General features: G+C 37.7%; 1 long non-coding RNA gene across 3 annotated transcripts in view; it reads right to left on the minus strand.

Moving 5' to 3' along the window:
• Positions 1–4,572: 4,572 nt before the first annotated feature.
• The window catches only part of LOC130418440 (uncharacterized), a 30,546-nt gene continuing 8,986 nt past the window's right edge, over positions 4,573–26,132 (minus strand). For all 3 annotated transcript variants that reach the window (XR_008906332.1, XR_008906333.1, XR_008906334.1), the window contains exons 3-4: positions 21,654–21,839; positions 4,573–9,156 (exon numbers count right to left, since the gene is read on the minus strand). This is a non-coding gene — a long non-coding RNA (uncharacterized LOC130418440). The remainder of the gene's footprint in view (positions 9,157–21,653; positions 21,840–26,132) is intronic.

Genomic DNA, 26,132 nt, shown 5'->3' on the forward strand with positions numbered 1-26,132 from the left:
AGATATACAATTTTTATTCTGTTTACCACACACACACACACAATCTCCCCTCTTATGCCGTATTAATTGATCCACCACACTAACGGTAGTGAAGTTAGCAAGTTCTGGATAAAATTCAATATACCAACAATCCCCTGCTATTACAGTTACGTTTAATGATAACATGTACTGTATGCTAGCTTTACTTACCAGGTAACTTTACGATAGCATCAGCCTCATTTTCTGGAGTTTCTGTAACGATCGTGTCATCTGCTGCAGAAGCTGCTGTAGCTTTAGGGGCAGGCTTCAGAAAACCCTCAAAGAGTGTACTTTGAGTCTGCTTTCGTTTCATATCTTCTAATTAAGATTCAGAATAACGTTAGTCTTGCGACGTAAAGACACTCAAGATGAATTTAAAACTTGTGCCGAAAAAGACCGCCAAGCAACTGCTTTTCCTTGGTAGGTTACGTCAGATCCAGGTTACAGGCCACGGAAGCCCCAATGGTCCAAAAACGTTAGTGATTCGCAATCGCAACACAGACGGGGTGAATTTATGAATGAAAGTTCTTTCACAAAACGATGTTATTACGTATCCTCACGTTTTTTAAGTGGGTATACGGAAATCCTTTGACTTTCCTAGTGGGTATACGGCGTATACCTGCGTATCACGTAGACTACACCACTGCATACATGTGTCCCGTTAGCTGGGTTTAGTCAGCGTTGCTATAGTTTACAGTTACTTTATTAAGTTATTTGTTATATTTAGAAATAAATACTGCAGTGTTGTAAATGTGATGATGTTGCTAGCTCGTGACAATGACATGCGAATCATAACTAATTTAGACGAGCACATGATTCAGCGTCTTATCTCACAGTAGTGCATTAAATCAGTAATAAGTGCTAATTGAACGTAATGTTACCGGGGAACAGATGTGTTTTGTCAGTTTTGTGAATTTTGCACCGATGCAAGGAATTATGTCAAAGAGCATGGTATTTGTGTACATAGGAAACGATTTAAACATTTATTAACATAATTGAACATAATTATATCATTATTGAGTGTCAGACACACTTCTTATATCTGTTATAAGTACTCTGAGTGAAGACCGAATTTGTGTAAATGCGTGTGCTGATACCTCATAACTATGATTATGCCATTCGCAACTTAACTCATTTAGACGAGCACATCGTGTAACGTTAGTGTCTTTTCTCACGCTTTTCTGGGTGAAGGTAACATTTTAATACTTTAATACAATAAGTACTTTATTACAATATACTAAAAACAACAATAAAATGAGAAAAAGTATTACAGCCGCAACAGAATTGTCTTTTTTGGTGGTTCAAAAGTTCACATTTGTCCATTCAAGTTATCCAGACAAGTTTAATCAATCAATGTTTGTAAAAAAGTTTCAACTTTGTCTGTTAGCTTTCTGAAACTGTTGGTCATGACACAACAACATTGATCCGAGTTCAAGTTTTAGTAAGCAGGTTGTTTTTACTGAAATGTATAGATTCACTGATCCTATCCACTCTATAAATGTTAAAATGAGTTATTGACAGTCTTAAATTGATGGTCATGCACTTGTATTAGATGGAGCCATTCATGCTGTTCTGATGAGGAAAGTCATATCTTGGATAGCCTTCGAGTCTTTTTAGATGCAGTATACAATGCAAAGTCCATCTCCATGTTTCTTGAAGGAAATATTTAAGTAGCTTATGATCTTCCGTTTTACCAAAGCTGTGGAACTCACTCTTGCACTAATTTCAGGAGAAACGTGGCTGAGGACGTACATCGTGCTGGAAAAAATGTAAAATGCAAGTCGACAGAATTACAAACGTGTTCAAAAAAGACAGTGCTGGTAAAGAAATGTAACTTACTGTGTTGTCTCTTGCAGAGATCCTGTCCATTAACACAGGGGTGTCCAAAGTCAGTCCTGGAGGGCCTGTGTCCTGCAAAGTTTCGCTTCAACTCTAATCAAACACACCTGAACAGCCAATCAAGCTCTCACAAAACATACTAGAAACTTCAAAACAGGTTTGTTAAACCAAGTTGGAGCTAAACTCTGCAGGACTGTGGCCCTCCAGGACCGACATTGCACCCCTGCAATAACATATCCAGCAAACCGTAAAGTGGATGTCTTGATGCAAGAGGCCTAGCACTGATGCAACTCAAAATGTTACATGGGGAACAACTGCTATCCTAGAGAAAAACAAGTGACATGAATCATACAAAGCAAAACTAATAATAAATATCTTTTTAATGTGTTTTAGTTGTAACAAGTGTTGTAAACAATTTGAGCACAAGACTGCAACTTAAATTAAAATGGGTCTAATTATGAAACCATTGCAATAACATTTAAATGGCAGTTACCCTGGATAATGTTTATAACTGATAGATGGTTAGCAGCCAGAATGTCTCAATAGTAGTCAACTAATGTTACCTTCACCCAGAAAAGCGTGAGAAAAGACGCTAACGTTACACGATGTGCTCGTCTAAATGAGTTAAGTTGCGAATGGCATAATCATAGTTATGAGGTAGCAGCACACGCATTTACACAAATTCAGTCTTCACTCAGAGTACTTAAAACAGATATAAGAAGTGTGTCTGACACTCAATAATGATATAATTATGTTCAATTATGTTCATAAATGTTTAAATCGTTTCCTATGTACACACTAGTGTAATACCATGCTCTTTGACATAATTCCTTGCATCGGTGCAAAATTCACAAAACTGACAAAACACATCTGTTCCCCGGTAACACTATGTTCAATTAGCACTTATTACTGATTTAATGCACTACTTTGAGAAAAGACGCTGAATCATGTGCTCGTCTAAATGAGTTATGATTCGCATGTCATTATCATTGTCACGAGCTAGCAACATCATCACATTTACAACACTACAGTATTTATTTCTAAATACACAGCCAACAATATTAAATAACTTAATAAAGTAACTGTAAACTATAGCAACGATGACTAAACCCAGCTAACGGGACACATGTATGTTAACTTATCGGACTATATGGTGGAATCGGACATCAAATTACTTGGTAAACCTGGCAGAGCATATTCATAACAGAAGTGTATCTGACACTCAGTAACCATATTATTATGTTCAATTACCTGTGGACCTTGTCCAGGATTTACAGATGACAGTTAAAGTCCACCTCCAGGGATATGCCGCGAGTCGCGTATGAAGTGACGTCAACACCATCTTCGACTGATTGGCTAGAGGAGGAGCTGTCAATCTAGAACTAGTGGACCAATGGTGACGCAAAAGCACGCCCTAAATACCATGAAACTCGAACTGCAGTTTTTGGAAAAGCAAGTGCAGAACGTGGAAAAACAAGCGAGGGAAAAAATAACGTATGCGTAGAAAAGTTTAAATATTAGCAGAAAATATCAAAGAACACGAAAATGAGTAAAACAACAAACAACAAAAGGAGAAAATTATTTTGGTTACGATTTGAACAACTTTGTCTTTATATATTAATTTTGTCCAATATCATTCGAAATATGTTTAAAGTTCTGATTCACGGTTTAAATTTTTTGATTTACGCTTGTTATACTTTTAAATATAAATACTTTTACTTTTACATTTATTCATTTATTTATTTAGAAATTAGATGTTATTTATTAGAATGAACTTACTCGTTGTATAAATACCATGCACTGTGCTGTGTTTTAACTTTTCTGTTTTTCCTGTTTGCCCCTGTAAAGCTGCTTTGAAACAAAACACATTGTGAAAAGCGCTATATAAATAAACTTGAATTGAAATATGCCCGCAATACTTGTGGCGGGATTCTGATCCCATAGGTGCGGCAGTGTTATTCATTGTTCTGAGTTCCGAGGAAATAAAAGTGTACAGAAGCTCTATGTCCTTTTTCAGACGCTTCAGTATTTTTATCATTAATTGAAAACATATTGTGGAAGTAATAGATGAACACGCAGTCATGCAGAGAGTGACAGCGCTAGTGCTAAACAGAATGAATGGCAGGGAAACATATCAAGTTATTCTTACTAAATAGTGATTTAGCAGTTGATTGTGATATTTATTTTATGGATTTGTGGCTGTTGTTCTCACTTTGAAATATAAATGTTGCAGATTGACCGATTAATTTGATATTCATTTGAATAACAATAATTTGTATTTATGCTTTTCTGCATATTCTTTCTTAATTATTTATTTTAGTAATGTATACAATATGTGGTGATTAGAGTGTGGCTCTCTCTCTCTCTCTCTCTCTCTCTCTCTCTCTATATATATATATATATATATATCCTCATTGGAGGCTGAGCCCTCCTAATATTGAATACTTACAATCGCCCCTGTTGCCGGGTAAACTAATATCATTAAGTTTGGCCGCGATATGCTTGCTCAGAAACATAACAATAGTTATTTTAGTCACGATCATGCAACTTGCTAGGCCAGATGATAGGTGGAAGTCTTGTGAGCTTTAGCAATGCTCCTTTTATAATAAAAAATCTAGTATAAACTAGCCCTACCTATCCTGACACATCGATTTTGCGGTAACAGAACAGGTTCCTTTCAATCTAATTGTAATAACAGACTTTGAAGAATTCAGATAATATCAACAATAACAATTTATTATACCAGGCAGGCACAACATTAATTAAAATCATAGAATGCATATACATGGAAATTCCTAATATACTATGCAAAGATTATTAACATAGTATAAGAACAAAATAAAACCACAAAGTTTATCATACCTGGTAAAATCGAGACACACAGTTGCAGTGTGGGAAGTTCTGGTTACAGATGCTTCCAAATCAAGATGCACATCTGCAATGTGGGAAGTTCTGGTTACAGAATCTTCCCTGAGTCTTTTGCCAATGCACCTTTTATACCCAAGAATGATGTAGTCAATGTTCATTGTTAATACAATGGTCATTGTGAAATTTAGTTTAACTTGTTGCTGACGAGATCATCAAATGGGATGCCAATTTATCTTTGAACTGGATTCCCTGATAAAGCCAATCCTCTTAGAGGAGTGCAGGTAACGTCCTAAAGTTAAAAAGCTCTAATACACTCTTTGTTAGGTTTGAAGGAACTAGACCCTTTCACCCATCGCACCAAGACCTTTAAAACAATACCAAACATGATTTTCAAATCTTCATAACATGACAAAACATTATAAACACAATATGGAATGTGTAAGCACTTTTCCAATGATCAAGGCCTGAATAGATGAAGTGGATGAGAGAGGTGTGATAAGAAGAGTTCAGTTCATGGACATCAACCCCTGATGGGAGGAAAGGATATCATTCCTCATGATATAGCAACAAATGGTGTTTGATTGTTTTGTGTCCCAGCTTTACAAACAACCTTAATTCTTTGCACTTTTCCAGCTGCCTTACAACTCTTTATGTTACGACTCTTGGGAATCTAATAAGAATGTCGTAACATAAAAGGGGACACAGACAGGTTTGTTTCAGGTCTAGAGTATTTATTAAATTGTTTGAGTCAAGGAGGACAGCTTAGCAGCCGAGGCGGGTCGAAGGAGGTTTGGCCCCTCCTTGCACTTTAACCTTATAGACTTCATGTGAGTTTAAAGATTGTTTCTTCAACCTGGCAATGCCTCAAAGCTCTTCTCCATACCGTCAAACTCCAGTAGTACTGGAATGTCAAAGAGTCTAGTGCCATGTTGCTGAAACAACTCATGATAAAATCCCTTAATGACGTTCATTCCTAGTAGCCCCGGGGTTCCTAGCTTCCTAAACTGCATCTTGGGGTCTTTGGGATCGTTCACTACCAGTACACCCATAGCTGGCATGTATTTACCCAAGATTGTGACATCTAATTCCAAATAGCCCAAATAAGGTAACTCTTACCCATTACCCACTCTAAGGTCTAACCACAAGCAACTCTTCAGCGGAAGTTGAGTAAAACACTCATTATAGCAACCCTCGGTTATAGTTGTAACCATTGACCCCGTGTCCAACAAAGAAGGAATTACCATATCCCCAAACTTCACTTCTACTACTGGGCAATGGCTCACAAGTATTCGCGTGGTCTCAATAAAAGAGTCAGGTGTTTTCTCCACCAGTGTGTGGCTCTGCACACTGGCGGTTCTAGTTTCCCTGTTGAGTCACATTTTCCTTTCCTGCTTGTATCGGCCTAAGCTGTGGAGGAGCAGAACAATAACGTGCCATGTGACCCAACTGATCACACCGAAAACATCTCAACTCGCTCTACATCCTCCTTCTATTTCTAGAGGGAGGCGCAGGGGCAGGAGCCATTACACTCATTTTTAATGGGTTAAGTGCCTTTACCAGTGAATCCAACTGACTCTGCTGTGCCTCAATTAGAGATCTAAATTCTGCATGCTCCGATTGATTTATATGCTTCTGCTCATTAAACCCCTTAACCTGGGCCTCATTAGAAAAATATGGGGTGTCTTTTGGCTTTCATTTAAAATACTGTCCCTCACATTGTACTATCCATTTAACAGCTTCCCTGCGTACTTCACGAATCGTCCAATTCGGATTTACCCGTACTTGATCGCTTAATCTCACACCCAATATTTGATCTTACACCCCATCACAAAATTGGTCACGATGATCTTTTTGAGACTTAGCCTCGGCCAGTTCGTTTGACTTCACAATTTGATCCATTAACGTCATCAAAACATGGGAATAATCTAACAAAGATTCCCTCTCCCGTTGTTTACGATTAAATAACCGATGTTGCAGGGAAATATGAGAGTGTGAACACCCATAAACTTCTCTCAGCACTCTAAATATACTTTACTAATACTAATTCCGTTTCCACCTTTGGAAGATGAGAGCGGCATCCTCTAAATGATTATACACCCACAATGCTTTCTCTTTCGCCATAGCTTTAGTATGAACATGCATTTCCTCTACAGTAAGAGTGTCTGTCACATTCAAAACCCCTGAGAATTTTGGTACCTTCTCAGCCTGTAGAATCAACAACCCTTGTTGCCCTCTGTCCATTACAGCTTTATCAGCTTTGTCCATATTTCCACTTGAATTCTCTGGAAAGGCTGGTGATTCCAACTCTTGTCTTTGCCACTCAGAATCCATAGAGCCACCTGCAGTCTTTTCCCACGAAGTAGTCCCAAACTTTATCCGCTGTAAACCACGGCCTAAGGTTGCTATTGTTTACCCCCCCAAAAAACAATTCCTCCCACCAAAATTATCCTTATGCCACCAACAAAGAAAACCTGACTATGCCAGAATGTTAAAGTACTCTCTTCAATGAATACTCTTACACAAAACAGGTTCAGGTTAAAGTTGACAGAATTTACTTGTGGCACTCAGACAAGTACTAATTGAACTAATTAGATTTTTTTCACATTAATCTCTTCATCTTCAACAGAAAAGTGGATTCGGCTGATACTCGCGAGAAGCAAATCAAATGGATGATGCTTTCCATGTTCCGTGTGATTGGCTGTTTGCCTCATGTGTCACACTTTAAGTTGCAAGCGCCTCACAAACTCTGGATCAAACCAGAGTTGACAGAGAAAGTTTATACCAAGTTGCGCTGCAGCTGAACCTAGCTGATCTAAACCACTGTGGGTTTGTCTGGTTTTGTCAACTCAAAACTTACTCTGCAACTCAGTGTTGTTCATCTCGCTTCGTGATACAGGGCATTGATGGTGGTACAAACAAACGCAGTCCTTAATGTTTCTGTTACAATGGCTAGTTATTTTTAATTATGTTTAATAAAATAAAAATACTAACATAAAAAGATGTAAATACGTATTACAAATATAAAATTAAATAATGGTTATAGGTAAAAATCTGATTTTAGAGATAACATGTGCTGGCTTTCCCTTACACATGAAATTAAATGTATTTATATTCCATTCTTTTATTGTAATACATACAATATGTATTTCTTTGCATTGCATTTTTCACATTCTTGTCTGTGGTGCAGAACATCTAGGAACACTTTCAGTTTCACTTTGTGTGAAACATTTATCTTCTTTGTCCAAATAAGCCTTCTATTAAACAGCTACAGTAATATATAGGCAAAACCATACATTGACAGGTGACATCACATTTCTTTTAACACTGCTATTTTAATCGGTAAATGGGAAACAGTACAAAATCCTTTAAATTAATTAAATACAACCTTCAAAACAATAATCTCTTCTTTGTTCTATGACAGGACTGTTTGATAGCCTGTTGGTGGGAGACAGGGGTCCCTATGTATGCCAAAGGTTTTTGCTATCCTGAACACAGAACAACTTCAACATGGCCCTCAGTCAAACCAGAGTCAGGATTGAGATGACCATCAGATTTTAAAATGTACACTTAAACTGACTACTAAGTTCACATCCTGGTACTTCTTTATTTAGAGTAAGCTTCTCTAGTGTATTTTGTTCACATTTCTTCTGTAACCAATGGAGGTACACTTACATTTACATTTAGTCATTTAGCACTTCAGTTTCTGGGGAAGGTTGTGAAATGTCCTACAATAACAGAGACACCTGTACCATCAAATATACATTTTCACTTTCACACGTGTGCCATAATGAATAGTACAGTACATTTATCCCTTTAACTTTGTCATCACACAGATCGTTTCACTTCATTATGTGCTTCATTCTCTTAATAAAGGTAAACTAAATGATAACTATATGTTAGTAGGATATGTTCATCCGCTTTGGGGGCACACACATACATTATACACATACATCTTATTACAGTACTTTAATATTTACCTTACTATAGTACACTACAGTAAATGTGTGTACTATATAGTCGTTTAACTTGTGCATTAACTCAATCAGCAGTGTTTCTGAAACCGTTCTCTGTTGCATAGACTGCAGAAACAGTATTACTCTGTGGCCCGAAATACAATTTTGTGTAACTTATATTTGCGCATAATTATTTCCTAACAAACATACGGAACTCCCTCTATCCATGTTGAACGCGATTGGTTAAGCGATGACGACGTCACTCGTTTATGTGCACGCGCGCACAAACAAATCTTAGCTTCAGGATCAAAGCTTGAGTTGACAAAGAAACTCCATGAGGTGCTTCATGGTACCAACAAAGCTTGATGACGTTGGTTTTGTTTTATCAACCCAAAACTAATCCTGTAACCTTGAGTTTGTTCAGCAACATTCATGGTACAGGCCTCAGCTCTCATCCATGTGACTTTATCTTTTACACCTGAGAAAAAAAAAAATCTCCATGTCAGTCAATAATGACAAAGAAATTAATCATTATTATACACACCTATAAAAAATGACCAATGTATAATCATATACAGTATATATTATTATTACCATTATGGACATACTAGAAATATACTATAGTACAGGATTATAAAGTCCCTGTGAACCGGAAGTTGCGATCGTTTTTACGTCCGTATTTTGATGCATTTCTAAGTGAAATGGAATTTCGAATGAGTTAAATTGTGATTTGATTGGATGTATAAAACAGGCGTAGCATTTTGAAATGGAACTGGCAGCAGACTGACAGATGAAGGGGTGGAGATAACAGATGTTCTGCCCAAGTTGTATAACACACATCATTTAAGATGGTTAGTCAGTACAGGTAGGAATATTGCATCTCAAATTTAAAAAAGAGTATGACCCACATTGAAAAATTATTTACAATAAACGCTGAAATATTTCATGAAAACTAAGCATTGTAATTTTTTATTTCACTAGGACTTTAAACAAGACCAACAATACAGTATACTTAATGTGAACATGATCATCAAATTGTACTTTTATTTATCAAGAATTGAATAGTGGATATCACCATCATCACACAGCATAATTTTAATCATGTCACAATATGTGATCATGGGTAAAGGGCTCTGAACTGTACGCATCATATTTTTTTTCTTTACATTAATGAGTAAATCTCAGGTGTGTGTGTGACACGTTCTGAAGTGTGTGTGTGGGTGTAGTTTTATGGTCCCGTTGGTCATGTTACTTGGGTCCCAAGGGTTACCCTGCTCGCCTCTAACACAGAAACCGGCATGAAACCAGAGGTCAGACAGAGTGTGTGTGTGTGTGTGTGTGTGTGTAAACGTTTGTGTGTGTGTTTGCACGTTTGTAAGCGGCCAGACAGACTGTGACCTGACCTGAGCCTATAGGCAGACACAGAGGTCGTTGTCGTGGGTTATACGAGCCGTGTGTGTGTGTTTAGACTAAGACATCATTATTTTGGAGAGATAAGGGTCAACACCCCCCTCTCACCCAAACACAACGTCTCAATGGAAACTCACACATAATAAACACAACACCTTATTTAACACAATCATCTTCTGTGTTCAGAACAGAAATCAATGTTTCTTCACATGACACATTTTGAAATTTTTACAAGCGTGTCATATTCAGACAAATATTGTGTCAAGTAAACGTTAATGATGACTAAGTTTTACTTATTAATAAACATTCAGTTATGAGTAGTTTGTGTGTGTGTAGACACAGCAGAGCAGACAGTGTCTTATATAAATGTGTGTGTGTGTTTGTGTGTGTTAAAGGTTGCTGAGCTCTAGACAATGAGTATGTGTAGGTGTGTATTGACAAATGTATTGGGACACCTGCTTCTAATGAACAGGTCTGTCATTTTCATGAGTACAAATCTTAATGCTGCAGCATATAATGATATTCTGGAGAATTGTGTGCTTCTCATTTAATAGCAACAGTTTGGACCACGTTCTTTTCTATTCCAACATGAGGATGCCTCTGTGTAAGGTGAGGATTTAAATAGAAATGATTGATTTAGTCAGTGTGAGAGAAAGTATTGAAGTCTTGAACCTAGCTGAGCACCTGTTGTGACATTCAGGCAAAAACTCATCACCCACACCATTTACCCTACACCATTTACTTGTACACAGGATTAAAGTCACTTTGGAACAGAAAAGAGCACTTGTAATACTGTTACAACAATGCAGGAAACACAATTTCAAAATTCATGAATTGGTGTGTGCGTGTGTGACGATCACACAAGTATGTTAATTGTACTTTAGGTATATTTAAAATTTTTGGTTTCATTTTGAAAATGTTATTGTGTTATTTTGAAAAAAAGAAACATTCAGAAGGGTTTTATTTTAATGTGATTCCTTGTAATCAGTAGTGTGCAATGCTACTCCTGACCGTTAGGGGCAGAGTCGAGCGAACGGTGTTAAGCTGTGCGAGTCGTCATTACTCCAGAGAACTTGAACGTGACACACTGTCTTCTCGTTTCTCACCTGTGTGTTACAGGTGGGTAAATGTATAAAAGCACTTAAAAGTTTAATTTAACCATGCTGAAATGTGTTTAGACAATAAGTGAATTGTTTTAGAGAAGTGATGTTCGTCAGAGGTTGTTTTTGAGTTGATTGAAGCGAGAGAGAAAAGCTCGACTGATTAGCAGCCTACTGAAAACGCACATGTAACGTTGGTGAGCACGTCAGTTAAAAAAATACATTTTTCCTTATGCAAATGCACATGAATGTATTCTATAAGCTTTAAAGGTGAATAAGTATTGTTTAATGTACTATGCATGTGTATTGAATGTCGATTGATAATGGTTAATGTGTTAAATAAGGTTTAAAGTTATATATTAAGTATATTAATAATTCTGAGAGTGATTTGCAGCATTGTATCAATGTGATACTGGTAAAATATTGTGAATAGAAATGTTTAATCATTTAATAGAAGTAATTGAGGTATATTACTATGGTTTTTGTATTTCTTTTTTGATGAATAGAGTGAAATATAAAAATACAAAGTCAGTGAACATAAATTTGAAATAGAAAAGTTTATTTTATTGCAGAATTTGAATTGACATGAACACTGAAAGTCATTATAATGTTAAGAAGACATTGAAAAAGTGATATGTGAAGCATAATGTGACTTTGAGAGACAGATATTTGTTTAATGATATTGTGAATAAATTACTCCAGAGAGCTTGAACGTGACACACTGTCTCCTCGTTTCTCTCCTGTGTGTTACAGGAGAATAATCTGTCCCTTCCGGGTGCCGTTGCCACGGTACCCGTTACACGTGCTTGTGTGTATGAGAACTCAAACATCGCCAGCCCCAGAGAAACATATTATCGCTCATTCATTTCTCTTTCAAAGTTTAAACATTATCTCTCTAATGTGGCTAATTCATGTGAAATCGTACAATCCCATTCGTTCATTTGAGCACGATTTGTTTTCGTGCCAGTGACGTAGGTGTATGGGCGGAGATAGGGCCAGGGCTTCAGTATTGCTTTTTTCTAGTAATCGTACTCTTCTGTAGGATTCACAACTTACGAATTTATGCGAATCAGCCACCTTGTAAATAGTTACAAATTCCTGTGAGATCAGGTTTTTCAGTGGTTGTGGCATATGTGTATTTTACTCAATCATGGGTTTAAGATCTACACATTGACACATGACTGGACTGCGGGTTACAGTGCACTGGTGTTATTCTGGTTTGTGTTTGTATGTTACTGTTAATATCAGATGTGTATTAGTTCACATTAACAGTATAAACAGCTTTGGGATGGGGTTAAACAGCTCTCATTGTGAGCTCTGGGAGGTCTGGACCGTGAAGACATGATCATACCAGAGAAAAGAATCTGGAACTAAGCACTCTTGTACTTCTTCTCATTGCTGACTGCTGAAGTTGAGAGCGGAAGTGAAAGAGAAGGAAAAGCGCACGAGAGTGATGGATTAAAAAGATTTGGCATTGGGGCTGTCACCCCTCCTCGCCTCGATATTGTGTCTGGCCAACAAAGACGTTGGTCCTCATTAAAAATGCATGTCATTGGATCACAACTCTGCTGAATCCAGAGATTGTGAGGGGCATTAAGAGGCCGTGACTGCGCTCTGCCTGCCCCAGTCTATGTGAACCACGTCCTTATGGCGGGCTGTGGTCAGAGGTCACCATCGCCTGCCTGTTAAAGCTCCAGACATCTTTTATCCCATGAGCACTATGCAAAAAACTGAGAGGAAAATTCTGAATATTCACATTAATCCTGAGGTACACATGTTCATTCATAAACATGTAAATCAGAAAAGGACTTTTTAAAAGATATTTTGTTAAAATTATTACGTTTTAAATGATTTAATTGAAAGACAAACACTTCACATGGATTGTGTACAGTTTTTAAAAATGGTTTGTTTATGGTTTTGTTTTTATTTCTTCAGTGTGTGTTTGTGATGCGGGTGACCAATCCAGATCTGACCCTCACTGACAGACGGATGAAATCTCCAGAGAAGAACCGACCGATTGCGAACGCTCTCGTCTCGTCCTCTGATCTCAGGACTGTTTTAAAAGACCACATTAACTTTTCATTAGCGTTTTTGTAAACCATGAAATGAGGCCCAGAGGGCAAATACTAAACACACACACACACACACACACACACATACAATCACATACACATAGGTTAGCTTTTTGCAGGTTTTTTAAATTTTACTCTAATCTTTCCACCCCAAAGTTGACTTGTTTTTTATATAAAATTGGACATGTATGTTAATAGTTCATGTACTTAAAAGTTATTAAGTAACTTTAAGGGTTATAGTTCATAAAAGTAGACCAGAAGTATGTACTTTCTTATTTTTAGTTTAAAATAGTATACTAATAGCACCCTTGAATACGCTACGTTTTTGTAGGGGAAAGCATAATAATACTGTATGTATTTTTACACTAGTTTAGTTGCACTGCAGTAAAATGCACAGAGAGTAGTGCTGTTTTCAATTCTGAATATCTTTAGATGACTATTTGCTTTCACTGTGATTCAAACACCCGACAGTAAAAGCAGCTGGTCCATGCTCATCCATTTCTAAAAATAATCTAGTGATGAGACAGCAGATTTACTGACCCTGTACTGACCAACACTTCTGCACGTCTTCAAAGCTTTAGCGAGATTTCATAAAGATCTAAAGTCCAATCACAGCGGAAAAAAGAGATTCAAGCAGAGTCTCATAGAGAAGTGGTGATGCAGAGGAGAATGTTATTGCTCGCATGTTTCTCTTTCATTGCTCACAAGATTTGATGGAGTTCTCGTGATTTTTGTTTAAGTCTCGACTTAGTCTAAGATGCTTCTGATCAGGAGAAGTAATTGTTCAAACACATGAAGTCTCGAGGTGTAAAATAAATGTAGATTGTAGAGATACAATTATCTGGATTTGATGAGAAATGTTTGAGTTCATATTGAGATCTTCAATAATATTGACTATTGATCGCAGACTTTACAAATCTGAGCTCAGTTTGACACATTTTTTACATCTCACAAATGTCTCCATTAGAATTTAGAAGAGGCTTCTGACTCTTTATCTTACAAGAAATATCTGAGACGGAGGTGAGACTTAAAGGCGCAGTTTTTTTTATTTACAGCCGCCACTAGCATTGTATTACAGATTTGCAACGAATCGCTCAGTCCAAACACGACGGCCACCATATGGCCACCATAGTACAAAAAGATGTCGGTCTCATGTTGACGCAGGGAAGAGATCAAGCAGGCATTAAAAAGACTGTAGAAAGAGCAATGTTTTATTTATTACATAAAATAAAAGGTCTGTGAGATAAAAAGAAGGATAAAGTCAGGCAGGAGCTAGGACCTGCCCTAATATTATAAAGAGTTTCCAGCAGAGACGCATTAGGACTGTCGTGTACTAAGGCTTTTAGCAGAGATACTCATAGATCCTTTAAGTCTAAAACTCAATGTTAAGACAAAGAAAAAATTACACAGAGGGAACAGAGAGAGAGAGAGATAGAGTGATAGACAGAAGGGGAAAGTGAAAGCCGGTAGGCCGTCGTGAGCCCCAGCTGAGCAGACATTTTGTTGACATGCTGAAAAGGTTTTAAGCAGCGGGCAGGAGAATAACTGAGCTGACGGAGAGAAAAGAGGAGATGAAGTCTGACGGGAAACAGGGGTGCCAGCACAAAAGGAACATTATTGAACGAGAAGACTGAGACGATTAGAGATTAAACTACAGTGTGTGACATATGTTACAGAAATAAATCCTGCTTGAATCACACATGAGACGTGTGCTGCTACCATTCTGGTGAAACATGTTGTTTTGACAGTAAGCAAACGTAAAGACGATCTTAGCATTTGTTCATTTGTAATGAGTAATGAGAGAAGAGCCATGTTTTTCAAGTTTTTAAAATAAGTATTTTTTCAAACATATTCTGTAAACTAAATAAAAAGGATGTCTTCAGCCAATGAGGTGACATGAAAACATATGCTGCATAAGTGTTGTCGGTGTGTGAGATTTTTATACTGAGAAAACGAGTCTGTCACATATGTCTTTCAAAAGTTTCAAAGTTTTATAGGAGATCTCAAGAATGTGTCAAACTGAGCAAAATGATTGAAGATCTCAATTTGAACTCAAACAATTCTAATTCAATTTACTAAAATCCAGATTATTTTACCTCTACAATTTACATTCATCTACAGCTTCATACTCTTCATGTGTTTCAACATTTACACTCTCATTTCATTCTCGTTTTATTTCTCCTGATGAACTCCGTCAGATCTCAGGAGCTATGAAAGAGCAACATGTGACCAATTACATTCAGCTTTAAGTTGAAAGCGATAAAGTGAGATATGTGCAGAAACTATGAATGATCTTGCATAAGAAGGGGGGTGAGGGTCTGGAGGGTCTTTTTCTGCCAAGCTCAAATGGTGGCTCTACAATAGAAAGTGAATGAAAGCTCTGCAGGAGTTCACGCTGAGAGCTGATGGAAAACCTTTCACATCGTTTCACATTCAGCCCTCCTCTCATTTAATTGTATACTCTCCGCACACCATCATATCCCAAGCGATATACGCTGTACCGTTAGTTAGACCTCATGAACGTCTCAAATTCCAAATGGAAGTATTAGTAAAATAACGCCTTATGCCATGTTCAAACTTGACTTAATTTTTGACCAGAAAAAGTTGACAAACAAGGAATTTTACAAAAAAAACTTGCATCGTTGCGGTAAAAAATAACAGCCAGCAATTAAAAAATTGTCATACTTATTTCTTGCTAGAAATGCAATAAAAAGTAATTGAGAGTGAAAATTAAACTGACATTTATACAAAACTATGCTCAAAGTTCGTTTAGGGAAGCCGTGTGGCCATCTTTGCAACGCGCCTGTGGGCAGTTACTTCGTAATTCAAACAAAACGTGAATGGGAATACTGATATTTCTACAATCGCTGGCTAAAATCCCAATAAACTACAGATTTAAAGACAACATTAGAAATGACATAAACTTTACCAGTACTGTACAGTTAGTTTCATATGATCAAATTGCACTTTAAATCATTATTTTTTATGTTGTTCAGATACTACGCATGTGCAAAGCTTCGCTAGGGCGGCAATATTGAGCGTTGTGTTCCTCCTCATTTATTTCAATGGCAGTGATGCATCTTGTTAATATTAATATCTTTGCTATGCTCCAACAGGTGTTTCATTTTAAAGCAGATTTTTGATGGATACTCGATGTCTCAAACTGATTTGCCAACTTACCTCAGTTTGCGTTCAAAAGACCTCAATATGGTTTGGACCATTTTGTCTTCAATTCTCATTGGCATAATAGATGAAAATGAGGTTAAAATATTACCAGAGACATTTGTAGTGAGCAGATACATGTTGGAGTGACACATAAGAGATGTTTGGGGGGGAGCGTCCAAACCCCTGCCCGTCCATATTAGAGCACTTCACACAGTCTGATACTGGGGGAGGTGAGGAGAATTCGCCCGTTGTCTATTTTATAAAAGACTTGGGCAAACACAGTGCCTTATGCGTACTTCATTTGCATTTGTTTCCAGACAGTCAGGCTTGAGGCCAGCCACACAGACGAGCACCCCACTTTGACCTTGACCTCTAGGGTCCTTCTTCACCTGCCGCAGCGGCATTCAGAGGCTTTAGCTGTCTGCTCGAGCAGCCCACCAGTTTCTCGCCGTTCCCACGTTTGGCGTCGCAGTCCACAAAAGCATGTTCAACTTACTATTTACGTACGTTTAGAGCGTCTAGACTTGCATTGTTTGGTGGCGAATGTCGACCGCAACATCCCCCCCACCCCATCATTAAAGAACTCTGCGAACTCTCACGGATGAGAGACAATTAATCTTGGCCTGAAATAGTTCTTTAATTTCAGGAAAGCTTGTGGGACATTCACAGGACAGAAACGATGTGCCCATTTTTTAAGTGTTCCTCGAGAAACATGTTATTAATCTGATGATGCTCTTTCATAGTTCAGGAGATTTGATGGTGTTACATTTATATTTATTTATTCAGCAGACACTTTTATCCAATGTGACTTAGAAATCAGTCTCAATTTAGTCTCAGATGTTTCTCATTTCCTGAAACAAATGGGACTGTAATTGTTGAAACACATGAGGAGTATATATGGAGGTGTAAATAAATGTAGATTTTAGAGGTAAATAATTTCTATTAGCATCCTTTTTAGGATATTAAAGAAATATCATCTGTGAATTGTCTTTCTTATGGGATTTTAGGTCCGTTTCGGCACACAAAGGGTGAAGTCAGCCTCTCTTCTATTACTTTCTTTTTCTGCTCTGATCTGATTGGCTGCCGTCCCACATCTTCACCATTCCACAGAGGAGGCTACTGTGACATCTTTTTCTCTGTTTAAAGCATTTTGTGCATGTGAATGTAAGTATAAATTACTTTCTATTTTTGTGAGATGTACATCAGTAGTTAAACACAGCCGTGTGATGGATTAATTTATTGCATCAGCTCGCATATGTGAAGCCATAGCCGAATATGCAAATGAGACTCACAAATAGGCTCGCACAGACAATCCACCCACCCTTCCACCAGCACTCATACGTGGACTATTCCTAATGGGTTTGATTCAAACCCAGACAGACCCCACACCACCCCAGACATAAACCCCAAACCTCCCATGTTCAAGTACAAACCCCCCCCCAAAATCACACAGACTGGTGTGATGCGCTAGGCGCCATGTTTTCTGGTATCATTGTCACACTCGCCTTCAGCACCGATCCAAACCAAACAAAGCTCAGCTGATGCGACAGAATAAAACGACCTAAAAATGAAACAGTGCATGAAAATCTTAGCTTTGTCTTTCTTGCCCTCATAATGCTCGCAGTGTTGTGACGGGTGTGAAAATAATGATATGTAGACATGCAAATACATTTTTCAAGATCTGTGGCTCATCCAATCGCATCAAAACTTCTTGTTTTGTAACAGAACGTAATGGAATGGGATCAGTGAGGGTTGGTTTTAGTGTATGGAGTGAGAGGATGTTTGCTTTAAATTTGATCTCAATGCTCAAAGCCTTAATGAGGACATCAAAGTCTCTCTTTTCCCACAAGAGGGAAGAACACACATGTTCTGTCCTACATCTCTGACATTTTCCCTTCATCTTAAAATAACAGAGGAGCCACTGAATTTTGCAACTCATTTAAAAGAGTCTCAGACCTGCTTCATTTCATCTCTTTACTGGGATGAGGAATATATTCTGACACGAATGATAAAGTGAACAGAAAGTTGTATCCATGGTGAGATATCTTTAATATTTTGATTCTTACTCCTAGAGACCTAATGGAGTCTAGTGATTTACAGATGTTTTCTATGAGAGATAAACCCTGGTAATGATGTTTCTGAATTAAAAATTTCACAATGTTAATATGAGCACAAACATGTCTCATTTTACATAGTTCTCACATCTATACTTTAAATGCAACTGTATGTTCTTTGTCAATCAGGAATTCTTTTATGTCACTTTAGGGACCATATAATATAATAAGATCCCCGCACATACAGTAGTTAATATCAACAGTAGCTCATTTATTGGAACATTGTGATGTGAAAAATGTAGTGTATGTTCACGCTAAGATTGTTGTATTGCATACTGCAGGTCATGCATACCATGTCATATTAAAATAGTTTCCCTTAGTTTAAAAACACTTAGTTTAAATGTTTAATTCTTTAAATCCCCAAACTCTGCATATTGTTCCCCTTTACCTACACATATGTACTGTACAAGTAAAGTATTGTTACTTTAATTTACAATGTAAATTCTGTTTAATTTTGCAGTACATTGCGGGCTGTAATCTAAAGTAAATTGCGGGCTGTAATCATTGCCGAAACAACGGTAGACAAGCCCAAAAGAGAAATCACATGTGAGATTTCCTTAATATCGCTGCTATTTCTCAATGAGTTTAAATGGAGAGCAAATTAAAACTTTGAAGTCTCATCTGTGTTTCAGATATTTCTTCTGAGAAAACGAGTCATAAATGCGACAAATGTGTCTGTCATTGGAGTTTGAGAAGAGATGTCAACAATGAGTCAAACTGAACTATGATTTGTTAAGTCTGCAATCAAAATTCAACATTATTGAATTACTCAATATGAACTCAAACATTTCTCATCAAATCCAGAGTATTGGACCCTTTATAATCTATATTCATTTACATCTCCAGACTCTTCATATGTTTCAACAATTACACTCTCATTTGATTCTCTTCTTATTTCTCATGAGCAGTATGAGAAACATCTGAAGTTGAGACTGAAAATGAAGCTGTGAAAGAGCAACATCTGTGCTATAATATTTTTTTTGGCAAGCTGATCCTGTAATGAAACCTAACTGAGAACTCCATTAAGCCTTCAGAGCGTTAGCACAATGCTCGACCAATGTAATGTAGCTACATGAATATTGTTGTGTAGACGGTTGTAAATGCGTTACACTCTGTCTGTGATCAGTTTAGACTAAACTCGTCAAGCCATGCAGGCTAATTACGCTCTGTCTGTATATTATATCATGGTTTGCTCTTTTCAGTGAGTCATTTGCATATGATGGACCTCAAGTCCCATATGGCAGCGGGTACAGCATCACCTCGTCCTCAATGACAGCTCAAAAATGCTTTCATTGTTTCTCAACTCACTCCCGTCGAGAGATTTGCATGCTTCAGATCACGAGCAATTAGCTGCATTCTCCTTCCATCTAAATGAAGGAAATGCAAATGTAATTAAGTGCGTTTGTGAAACGCTCGGTCGCACAGATGGCAAACGGTGAAAGGCACCGCCATCTTTTGGAGGGACACAGCCATTCTGCACTGGGCGGCCATTTTCTCTGCTCTCGTGCCAGCCAGATGCTCTGAACGCTGGTAGACTGGCATTAGTGCCCGCAATGTTTTTTTCATAGCTCCGTTGGAGTTATCCGTTGAGTCTCATTTCCATTCCATTCCATTTTCTACCGCTTATCCGAACTACCTCGGGTCACGGGGAGCCTGTGCCTATTTGAGTCTCATTTAATTCTCAAATTAGTTTCTGTCAAAATTGCTTTAAAATGAGAATCAAATGATTCTGTTTGTATGAAGAGTATATACGGAGGTGTAAATTAATATAAATTGTTGAGTAAAACATTTGAATTTGAGTCAATTTGATTAGAAATTTTTGAGTTCATAATGAGATCTTCAATGATATTTACTTTTGTCAGTTTGACAAATTGTTAACATCTTTTCATTTGTCAGATTTCTGGCTCTTTCTTTTAGGAGAAATATTTGTGAATAAAAAAATTCAATTACAATTTTTTCCTGAAATATTATAGCGTTCATTGTAAATAGTTTATCAATATGGATCATTATCTTTTTTAAAGATAATGATCTTTTTTTCGTGGGCCCTCATAATCTTCTGTTAAAATCTGAAATTGCACTGCCATCCTGTAGTGACTATTTGTCATGGTTCTGCCATTTCTGTTCAGGCTTTTCCAGCCTTGGGGTAGAACCCTGATAGTATCACGTGTTTAGTGTGAGAAAGACATGGCTGCCCCGCCCCTCTCGTTTCCTCGTTGGCTTCCCTTCAGTGTTTCATTACCCACACCTGCCTTTTGTTAATTATCCTTTGTTCGTCTCCCTATTTAATCCCCTTTGTTTTCTCTGTCCTGTGTTCGTTCACTCTTGTATCTTGTTCTTCCTGTACTCGCTGTTTGTGGACTGAGTTTGGAGATATTGTAAGGGTGCTGTGTGTTTCGGTGCTGTGTGTTTCGGTGCTGTGTGTTTCGGTGCTGTGTGTTTCGGTGCTGTGTGTTTCGGTGCTGTGTGTTTCGGTGCTGTGTGTTTCGGTGCTGTGTGTTTCGGTGCTGTGTGTTTCGGTGCTGTGTGTTTGGGTGCTGTTTGTTTCGGTGCTGTGTGTTTCGGTGCTGTGTGTTCCGGTGCCTAAGACGTTGTGTCGTGTTTCCTGTCTGTGAGTTTTGTTCTCAGTGTCAGTTTGTCTGGGTTCCTGTTCGCCTGATTTATTTTATTTACAAAACGTTTCCATGTTTTTTTACAAAACGTTTCCATGTTTTACCCCCTTGTGTTTTTTTTGCTTTGTGTTTCTTGTTTATATATTAGAGTCTTTTGTTTAATCTCACCACTGTCTGCCTGCAATTGGGTTCTCTCACCACACGTCCCGTGACACTATTCATATTGAATGGCGTACTCCAGCCATTCAACTGTTAGTCTGCTGCCAGTTTCATTTCAAAGTGCAACCGCGGTTTTTATACATCCAATCAAATCGCAGATAAAGATGAAAGCCACGCCCACTATTTTTCTGATTCAAAATTCCGCTTCACTCGGAAATGTGTCAAAATACGGAAGTAAGAATGATCGCAACTTCCAGTTTACAGGGATTTAAAGCAAACGTTTCCATTTGTTCTCTAATCTCATTGATGTGACAGTGTTTAAGGAAAATGCATCACTGTAACTCACCTGCAGTGTTGTGCGCTGGCGTCTACTCTTCGGCCTCTTAACATGCAAGCTTCAGGCTACCACATGTCAGCGCTTATCTTCCAGAACCACAGGCAGGTGAAATATAGCTGTAGTGCCTTCAGCAATTGGTCTAAGCAGGCCACTCGGCCGCTCTCCAGACGATCCTTTACATCTTGCACGGCCTTTCTGCAGACGAACATGAGAAGTTTCAGATGCTTGGATTTGCCTCAAAGTGCTTCATGCAAATAGGTGTGTGAATAAGGGATTGATGTGTGTTTATGTGTGAATGTGTTTATTTCTTCATTGCCAGTGAATGTAATGTAAATAAAATCATGAAAATGTGATGATATGTGAAGATAGAGTTTGAGGGTGATTTAAAGTCCCTAAAGAACCCTAAACATTTACATTTCCACATTTCCACATTTGGCCGATGATTTTATCCAAACCGACTTTACAGTGCATTACAAGCTTTGCACATTTTCATCACTTTCAGTTCCTCCAGAATCTAAAGTACATATAGATGTCCCCTCATTGAATTCCCTTAAGTATGCTTCGAACTCATTTATCAAGTGTACTTGTATGTTAGCTGTACTTTATGTAGTGTGTGTACTAATATCAATGTACTAGTAGAATACTTATAAGTTTACTGTTTCAAATAACCTGTAATATTCTAAAATAAGGGATTACTTTTAAATAACAGAAACAAGTAATCTGTATAAGTAACTTGCACAACACTGGTCTTTTGTTCCAACACTTATTTTTTTGCAATTTTGCGTGTCTAATACATACATGGGCAGCTTATAACATACCAAATACACAGAAAACATCTGTTTGCGCCAAATGACCCCTTTAAATGTAATTTCAAGTATATTTCTTAAAAGTTGACTGAAAGTTCAACATCAGAACTGTATGTACTGCTTTTCAAAAACAATAGGAACTGATTTACCATGGTCTCGCCACAATAACCACAGTTTAATCATGGTAAGGAATCTGCCAAGAAACATAGCTACTTTACATTAAAGCAGTGCTGGAATGATGTGTCATGCATTCTGACTTCTTTACAATGTTAAACGTGCTGTCTTCTCATGCTTAACATGGTCAACTTCTAAAAAAACAAGTTGGCCGTATAACGTAGTATTTCTATACTCAATACACTCCCCCAGCGATCGTACAGGTTTCGGAAAGTTTTTTTTGAACATATAAAACAGTTTTGAAAAAATGTTTGGTCCCTTATTGGACAATTCTCCTGGAAAAACGCGAGGCCGCCCACTCGGCAGCATGGATAGCAGGAGAAGGAGCATGCGCAGATGTCACTTTCACTTGTGTGCAAGAGACAGAGAGAGAGCAAATGTTCGCGAAGTTCAGGTGTTAGTTTGTTTACAGCATTTGGATGATGAATGTTATATAAACAGTGGATATAATGCTGGATTTGGAGATCGTTTAAAACTGATATATGGAGTCGTCCCAGCTCCATATGCCTGATGCCGGACATGAACCGCATCGGTCAAGTGAAACTGATGTCTGTGTTTTATTGACAATGTGCTTTAGTTCAGACTACCGCATTGTAAACATCATGGTCTTCCATATAGTGTGATTTCGGAGTGAATTTCACAAATCTGATGAGGTGTTTAACCAGGACATGAATACTGAAAAGTTAGGTTCACCCTACAGAACAACTCCATGTGTCCTAGTTTGTTTCTTCAAGAGTAAATACTTAATAATATTCCTTAAGCTTTCCTGTGGCTCAGTGGTAAGAGCAAGGTTGTCGGTTCGATCCCAGGGGATTGCAAATACCTATGTAAAATGTATAGGATAAAGCAATGTAAGTCGCTTTGGATAAAAGCGTCTGCCAAATGCCTAAATGTAAATGTAATATTTTTAACGTCCTACATTGGATAATGGAGTGTCCAACAACAAGTTTACATACATACAAGGTGTAAAAACACTTTTATTTTCTAACAGTAGTCAGTTATTGTCTTAAATGGATCAAAGGGCATTAAATGGAGTGACGCAAATCAAAGCTGCAACCGAAATGAGAACGACAGACGACTTGTGTGCGTGATTCAGAGTCGACTCCTTTTTTCCCAAGCAAAAACTTTGTTATTTGTTCACTTTCGGCAGACTTCTTACATTCACACACAGCAACATTATACACACTGCGTATAACGTAATCTTAAATGACATTGTAATAGTTACCCTTTAAATCAGTTACTTACTGTTACTGTAATCTTTTATTAATTTTATGTTGATTCATGTTGTTCATTCAAATGTTATTTGTCAGAGAACTTCTTTCTCCACCATTAAAAATGCCTGTCAAAAATATGTTTAAAAGACTGTTATTACTCAGATGTTCTTTTTCATAGCTCGTGAGATTTGATGGAGTTCTCGGTTGTTTCTTTTAAATATGAATTTAGTCTCAGATGTTTCTCCTAAAATTGCTTAAGAGAAATAAAAGAGAATCAAATGAGAGTGTAATTGTTAAACACATGAAGAGTCTGGAGGTGTAAATGAATGTAGATTGTAGAGGTCCAATAAACTGGATTTGATTAAATTTGATGAGAAATGTTCATATTGAGAGCTTTGATAATCTGAACTCAGTTTAAGACGTTGTTGAGATCTCTTCTCAAACTCTAATGACAGAGACATTTCTCTTTTTTCAGGAGAAATATCACAGGTGACATACATTAGGCGACTTGCTCTCCTTTTAATATCATAGATGTTTAGGAGACATAATTTAGATATTAAAGAAATCTCATATATGATTTTTTTCTTATATAAGACTAGGTAAAGTAACATTGTTGCTGTTGCTATGAAGATTCATCCCTTTTCTCATCAAATATGTATTCATCCCAAAACCACTTGATTGTGAGGACAGAAGCATCTGGTCCATCATCTGCACTGTGAGGACTTTAAGAGCCGCCTGTCACTCCAGGGTGAGTGTTAAAGAGCTTCAACTCTTCATGACATTAACACCCTGTACATCTCCACACAATACAGACTGAGAGGATCCTCGCAATGAGCTAATTGCTGAAGAACCTTCTTCATTTCCATCTGAATCACACACGGAATGAAAGAGAAACAGCGTCGGTTGGTATTTACTAAGAGAACGGGCTGTGAATTTCAGGAACATAAAGAAGGGTAGAAAAGGCAGAGGCTAGGTAATTGAGTGGAACCATGTTCCCTGAGATTCTTTCGAGGGGGACAGCGGTAAAAACAGCCAAAGCGAGAGCCAGACCGATCTGATCGTTACAGCGTCCAGAACTAAAAATAAACTTTTAACCACAGTTTCTGAATGCTGCTCAAAGAATGATTAGCCCAGGACGTGTGATCTCATGTGCGTCTCAACGAGAGAAGCTCAGAATGAAAGCACTCAAATTTAGATGTACATTTTAGAAACTAAAACGATGTGTGGTTTACTGAGATCTCAACAATATCTCAAACACTGCTCAGATTTAACATGAGACCAAAGACTGAAAAAACTCAAACTGAAAGATTATGAAACGAAAAACGTTTTCATCCATGTCAAATTATTTGAGCTTTACTACTGACATTGTTTGTTTATGTGTAGACTCTAATGTGTCTGTTTGTGTCTGTTTTTGTTCTCATAACATCAAATTTTATGTTTTCTTTTGGTAACATAACTATACACACTGATATTATAATAATATTAATATCATTGCAGTGGTAGTGCAGTGGTAAGCATTTGAATATGCATGGTGTGATTTTAAAAAGAAAAGAAAAAACAGCTTACTTTAACAAGTCCATTCCATTTTCTACCACTTATCCGAACTACCTCGGGTCACGGGGAGCCTGCGCCTATCTCAGGAGTCATCGGGCATCAAGGCAGGATACACCCTGGATGGAGTGCCAACCCATCGCAGGGCACACACACTCACTCATTCACTCACGCACCCTACGGACAATTTTTCCAGAGATGCCAATCAACCTACCATGCATGTCTTTGGACCAGGGGAGGAAACCGGAGTACCCGGAGGAAACCCCCGAGGCACGGGGAGAACATGCAAACTCCACACACACAAGTCGGAAGCGGGAATCGAACCCCCAACCCTGGAGGTGTGAGGCGAACGTGCTAACCACTAAGCCACCGTGCCCCCCCGTGGAAATTCAATCCAATTAATTAAAATAATCAATATAACTACACAACACTATTACATTTGTTGCAAAATCCTGAATGGTTGGTGAAAGTTTTTTTGTCTTTTGGTGTTTCCAGAATTTTGAGAATTTTGAGAAAGACATCATTTTTAATCTGTGATGAAATATTTTTTTTCAGTCAGTAATGATATTCTGAACATTCCTAAATTGAAAAGTGTCTCAGATTCAAATTTAAGGTTCAATGTGAAACTGCGGTCTTTGACACACACACACACACACACACACACAGCTGGCCTCCTATTATTTGGAAATAGATGACACATCTTTTATAGAATGTATCACAGTGAGACAACGTTGCGGTGTGTC

Source organism: Triplophysa dalaica, chromosome 3 (assembly GCF_015846415.1).
Source record: "Triplophysa dalaica isolate WHDGS20190420 chromosome 3, ASM1584641v1, whole genome shotgun sequence".
Lineage (NCBI taxonomy): Eukaryota > Metazoa > Chordata > Actinopteri > Cypriniformes > Nemacheilidae > Triplophysa > Triplophysa dalaica.